The sequence below is a fragment of the Vulpes lagopus genome, chromosome 17 (assembly GCF_018345385.1).
Source record: "Vulpes lagopus strain Blue_001 chromosome 17, ASM1834538v1, whole genome shotgun sequence".
NCBI lineage: Eukaryota > Metazoa > Chordata > Mammalia > Carnivora > Canidae > Vulpes > Vulpes lagopus.
In genome coordinates, this window is record NC_054840.1 from 20456440 (window position 1) to 20463222 (window position 6783).

The 6783-nt window shown below is 37.2% G+C and overlaps 1 pseudogene; it reads right to left on the reverse strand.

Moving 5' to 3' along the window:
• Positions 1–4619: 4619 nt before the first annotated feature.
• Positions 4620–5691, reverse strand: LOC121477299 (annotated as a pseudogene).
• Between the last annotated feature and the right edge of the window lie 1092 nt (positions 5692–6783).

Below are 6783 nucleotides of genomic sequence, written 5' to 3' on the forward strand. Positions count from 1 at the left end.
CCCACGTGGGGCTCTCTGCATGGAGCCTGCTTCTCCCTCTGCCTGTGTCTCTGCCGCTCTCTCTCTCTCTCTCTCTGTCTCTCATGAATAAATAAAATCTCTCAAAAAAATAAAAGATGAGGACTTTTGCAGGAAGGATATCTCTCCACATTGAAGAGTCTGCTTAGATGGTCTTGTGCTCACACATTTGTCCCACTTGCCCCCAGGTGCTGCAAAAGGCACCCCCACCTAAAAAGTACAGATTCAGTCCTCCTCAGAGCTCTGGGATTGGGCCTGACTCTAGCCATGTGGTTGATTTAGATGTAGTTAAATGCCCTGGAGTATTACCTCAAAGGAAATTCATTGCCAGCCTAACCCTGACATCGTGCCCTTGTGTTAACAACTTGCCTTTTGTCTCATTCCTGACACCCAGTCAGCACCATAACCTGAGACCCTGTCAGGCCTCATGCTTGATCTACATTCTTTGCAAATCTCTTAGCATATCAACCTCCCTAAGATTGTGTTTTTTTTGCCATCTCCTCAATTCAATGCCTTCTAAATGATGTGAGGACCATCTAGGTCCATACAGGGCTAGTGATCATGGAAGAAGTGGATCGATGGGAAGCAAACTTGGAATAATTCCTGAGTCTTACTGTAGACTCTTGCATATGCCTTTATTCTGTTCTCATTATGCCTGGCTCTTGACTGTCTATCAGTCAACATAAAGCTTAATCACAATGCAAACCCTGTGCTTTAAAAATAAACAAAAACAACAACCAAAAAAAAAAAAAAACCCAAAAAACAAAAAACCTCTATTCCCTCCTTATATTATCCATGATTAAACTTGTGTCTCCTTTCCCTCCTTATTCTATATCAATTTCTCCAACTCAAAAATAGAGGCATCTATGCTGTCAAAAAGGTACCCTACACTACTTGTCTGAATGAGTTCTAATTTCTCTATTCATTGGCAGAGAGCATTCAGGCAAGTTACTTAACCTCTCTGAGCTTCCCATTTACTCATGGCATTTTTTTACCTGGATCAAATGAGTTGTGAAAGCAATAAATACTATAAATATATGGGCTGTTTTGTCCTTTCCCCTTAATGTTATGAGAACAGAGTGGTAATGCATATAAAATCTTCTTAAATATTTCCTCAGGAAAATTTTGGAGCAACTTGGTGGTGTGGGGGTTCTTTCCTGTCCAGTCCTGCTTGGGTTTGTTTTGGTCACAGTCTCTAAACCACAGTTTGACTAAGGGTTGGTACCTGCATTTCTTTCTCTACTGTGTCTTTCTCAGGTCTTTGACCCTGGGACTTTAACTAAAACAAAACTTCAAAGAGGTCATAAGCTAGTGGGAGAACTTCAAAGTCTTCCTACAGGGTCAATTAGCACCTATAAAATTTATCTCTGTTGTCACTAATGACTATTAAACTAAAGTAGGAGCTAATGGGCACTGATAACCACCACCTCCTAGGATTGTAGTTTTTAGTAGAGAATAACCCTTAACTCTACATTGACTCTCTCATGTATGATTGGCTTAAGATCCATTAACTATTTTAGGTTTGAGGGTTTTGTTTTTTTTTTTCACCATTCTTTCAAATAAGGAAAGAATCATGTTTATCTGTGTACCTGTGTACCTGGAAACAAGCATAGCTTAGCATAGCTTGCTTGGCCCTTAAAATAAGTGATCAAGACTTCCTGGTGAAACAATAACCAATCTCCCAGATGTATGTGAGGTCCAAAAATCAAGTGGGCCCATGAACACCAGGCACACTGTCTAGGTCATAGGGCAAGACAGATCAAATCTTACCTCTGCCATTTTGTATTCTCTTAGATCTTGACCAAGTTAATTGGCCCATCTGTGCCTTTATAAGATGGGGCTAATGAAAATACCAGGAACTGTGGTGAGTGAAAAGGATGAATACAAAATATTCATGGGTCACTAGCATTTGGTGACCCTGTGAATGGATTTTTTTAAATTAACAAACGCAGATGATACTTAAAGCCAATGGTAAAAAAATTCTTAAAGTTTGAATTGCTATTATGTTTAAGGGACTTTTCTTATATGAATCTCTCTCTCAAATTATCATGCAAGTATAAGTATATATTTCTATATAGCATAGATAAAATGATTCAATATGCAGATTTTTGCTTTGGTCCTTATTTATATCTTCTGATTATAAAATTAGCACATTCTAAATCTGTTTGGGGAGAACCAAAAAATATAAAGGAACAGAAAAAAAAAAAAAAACCAACAACTCCACCTATATACAATTACCCAGACATCTGTTATTTTGTCACTTTCTCTTTTAAACAATTTTTACCATCAGGAATACTACTGAAATAAAAATAAAAACAAGTGTTTTGGATATATATAAAATTTCTGATAAATACAAGAAAATTACTGGTTATTTTAATTATAAATATTAGGCCCTTTTTTATTATCATTTCTATTTTCTTTTGATTCTTCAATCTCTTCAGAGCAGGATTCTCACCCCTGACTCCACATTAGATTTGCCTGGGGAGCTCTAGCAATAGATTGACTAGAACGCCAGACTTCATCCCTGACTAATTACAAGAGGAGTTGGCATAAGGGTGGGCATTTGCCTTTTTTAAATATCTTCAGGTCAGGCTAATTTACGACCTCATTAGGGAAGCCCTGCTTCAGAAGGAATGAATCCTTCACAAAGGGAACCCATCTTTCCTATCTGAAAACAGTGGTGCCAAACCTTCCTTCCAGAGCTGCTGCATGGCCAAACCAATCTCTCCTTAGGGTCAAAACTTCTGCAAAACTCATCAGCACTATAATCCTTGGCTCCTCTGCTGGGCTCCTCTATACCCTGCCTTCTTTATCAGTGTTCTTTGAAAGGTCGCAGATTATCACCTATCAGGATATTCTATGATTTAAAACAAAACAAAACAAAACAAAACAGAAATCAGTTTTCAAATTCTTTCTTCCTTCACAGCATTTTCCTGTCAGGTTCACCACCCCCAATTTAGTTTCTTTATCACTGCCCTCTCCTGATTTACTAGACAGACTGATTTCATGAAGGAAAAACAAAACAAAACAAAACAACAACAAAAAAAAAAACAAGTGTTCTGGAAGAAGCCAGTGGTGTTTGAGTCTCAGCCCTATCAGCCACCACATGATGGAAGGACTGAATGAGTAACACACTGTAAACCCATGTAATTCAGGAACTTTTTTGTTCACTCCTCCATTTCCCTCTTCTACCTCTCTTTCTGATCCTATCCTAGAGAAGCTGGATACCTTTATTCACCAGAGTACAGTGAGAATGTTTCCTAGAGAGAAATTCTTACACCACAGGAAGAAAAGCTGACTGCACTCCTTGTTCACTCTTTTCTAAGAACGAGCCACATCACAAAAGGAAGTCAGTCAAGGGAAAAAGAGAGTAAAAAAAAAAAAATTTCCAAAAATTTCAGTGTGTGATGGACTATGGTAATTCCTCTATGTCCTCTTCAAGAGAATGTAGTCTAACTGAATTATTTTTAAAGATTTCTTCACAGTTGGATTTTTTGGTTTGGTTGGTTAGTTGATTTGGAGTTTGAGAAAATGTGTAGATGGGCAGAGGCCATTCTCAGGGCAGCCAAACTATATTCCTCTTGTCTCTAAAAAAGAGACTTATTCCAAGTATAAAATCAAAAGAGGTTACTTAGGACTTACTATATGCTGTTCTAGGTAGGTAAAGCTTAAAATGGCACTCTTAAGGGAGGATGTATTCTCTAGCAAAAGAAAATTACTTGTGTTTTCCATGTATGTGATGTCTTTTTCCACCCCAAATCCTTGCTTATGCTTCTTTTGGAAAGATTTCCTCTTCATAATCTCCTTAACACTGAATTCTAAAAAGAACTTCAAGTCTGAATGGGAATACATTCCTTTTCTAAATGCTCATAACATTGACCCATAGTTCTCTTCTGATCTAATCCCTTTTTTTTTTTTACTTTCATTTGAGTTCCAATGTCTAATAATGTTTTATAAGTTCTGTTAGACTATAACATAATCTTCATGATGTGCTTTTATAGCCATGGTTACCACAGTGCCTGGCACATAGCAAGCACTCAATAAATAGTTTTTAAGTGGGTATTTTATTTATTTGTACTTAAACCTATAAACCAACCAGACAAACCGGTACTATTATCATGATACATTAAAATACAAAACATCTTTCTACAACTATTAGAATAAAGAACAAATTAGCAGCTGCAGTAAAACAACACAAAGGGGCAGAGGAAATCGATGAAGCACATTTAGCTTAAATATTCACTATGACAATTGATGTTATCAACAAGTAAAGTCTCACAATCTCAGAAAATATAAATAATCCTTCATCACATGTCTGTGTATTTTTACTTACAATTCTTGAAGTTAGATTCTAAAGCCTAAAGATATCCAAATTAGTATTATATCTAGTTATCTACAGTCAGAAACATCTTTTATCATGCTGTCTGTAGCAGCCATTGCTACTGAAAACTCCTTGATTAGACTCCAATCTTACCTCCTCAATGGACATGATAAGCATAATGAGAAACAAAGTATCAAGGCAGAGATACTGGACCCTAAAATACAGATCCTAGAAGTAATTCAGCCATGGCCCAAATTGAGATTTAATAGTAAACTCATCATCACACATCTTCAGGTTATAGGTTCAGAGTAATTTGAGAATAAATCCATTATTTGCTGGGTACTAAAATACTTAGTGAATTACTGTATTATACTATGGCTTTCCCCAGCAGTTTCTCAGATGAACTCCAAATTGCTGACACAAATTTGCTGGAAATTCAGAATGTCGGGCTGCAAGGATCCCTCTTCCCGGTTGTGGAGCTGACTGCTCCAGGCTTAGGGGTACCAGGTCTGACTGTTTCGGGAAAGGTTGCCCCAAGACTGGCTCTTCCAGGTCTTGTTACTCCAATCTGGGTTATTCCAGGTCTGGGTTGTCCATATTGGAAGGTTTCCAGGAGTGTTCCTCAGGTATCCTGGTGCTAGGAATAGAAGCCTGGGTATTCTGTAGTTGCTGAGCTGTTCCAAGTCATACTCTTCTATTCTTTGACCAGTTGTTTTTCTGCCACATCTTACATTTCATTCTCTGGTCCGAGAACCAGGTCTTAAATTGCTTATGGCTAAGACTCAGAATGTTGGAAAGTTATTGAATCTGCTGGAGACTAAAGTATTTTATCTCTGAAATCTACCATCGAGGACATATAGCTGGGTCTGAGAGAACATTTTTTTTAGAATATTTTATTCATTTATTTGAGAGAGAGAGAGAGAGAGAGAGATAACACAGGTGAGGGGAGGCGCAGTAGGGGAGAGAAAGGCCGAGCTCAATCCCAGGGCCCCAGGATCATGACCTGAGCCAAAGGCATATGCTTACCTAACTGAGCCACCCAGGTGCCCCGAGAGAACACAGTTCTGATCTGTTTCTGCCCTGGGCCATATCTTCCTTCTTCACCATGCTCTCCTCTACCAAAGTGGACAGTACTCCGGGACTGGTGGAAGAATCAGAGCCATCCTGAATGAGCAGATCCATGGAAGAAGAAAGAGGAGAGATGGTCCCTCTGTGGGTTGTCTCAGCAGATGACATTTGCAAGGATGCATAATTTTCTTCAGGCCCATAAATCTCAGGCATTGGAGAAGAGTCCCTAGAATTGGATGTTCAGGGCCAGGCAGGCATTGGGGTTGAGCTGCATCCACATTCATGTTGCCTTGCAAGTTCTCAGTTAACCTTGTCTCTGGATAAATATTTTTTAACTAATGAATGGATTTATTGCCAATAGCCCATAGTTGTCATCTTTTTCTCTTTCCCTTTAATGAGGTTTATAAGTATGAGTAAAGTGTAGCTATAGATATTAGCATTTCTCCTGGTAATAATGCTTATTATTCTAATTCTTATTCTATGATATCGAACATAGCATTTCTTGAAATTTATGAAAACAACACATTCCTCTTAACTTTGGCTAAGCCATGTTGAAAAAAAAATAGAACTTGATCAGAGGATCATGAGACGAAAGCTCTTGATAATCCCTAAAATAGTTGTCTGTCACATTGCTGTATAGATGAAGAATAAATATGTAAAAATACAGCAACTGGGTGGAAAATGAAGTTCCAACTGTCGTCTCTTTTGGTATTTAATACTGCTCAGACATATGACTAGAAACTAGAAATTTCATGGTTGATAATTATATTTAATAATGGTTCTCAAATATGTCTGAGTTCTTTACACTAATTAAACACCTTTCAAAAAAAATCACCTTTCATTCCTGGATTAATATCCTGGATTAGAATGGAGGACAGAAGAGCATATACAGGTCCTGTTGCCTGAGTTTATCCAGAAATGTCATGCTAATATTGTAATAAGAAACCAGCATTAGTATGCCTGATGGGATAACCACTCGTCAGCTTTTTTTTTTCCATAATGAAGTTGAAAAAATTAAATCATTGAAGAAATGTTAAGCAGAAAAAAAAGCAAGAATAAAAAGACATCCCTATACACTATACATCCCTAGTCACTCATCCCTATACATCCCTAGTCACTCAGTGACTAATACTTTTAAAATGTGGATACATTTTCTTCTATTTTTCCTTTTATTTTGTCTATTTTTCTTCTATTAATAGAATCTGCAGTCATATTTGTTTAAAACATCAGGTTTATTGTAAACATCCAGTTTTATATTCTACTTTTGTACTTTGATAGCATATATTTTTCTATATCAGTATGTATCATTGGAAAAAAATGAGTTTTAATGACTGTGTTGTTTTAGAATGTTTGGATATATTATAAAATTACTTATT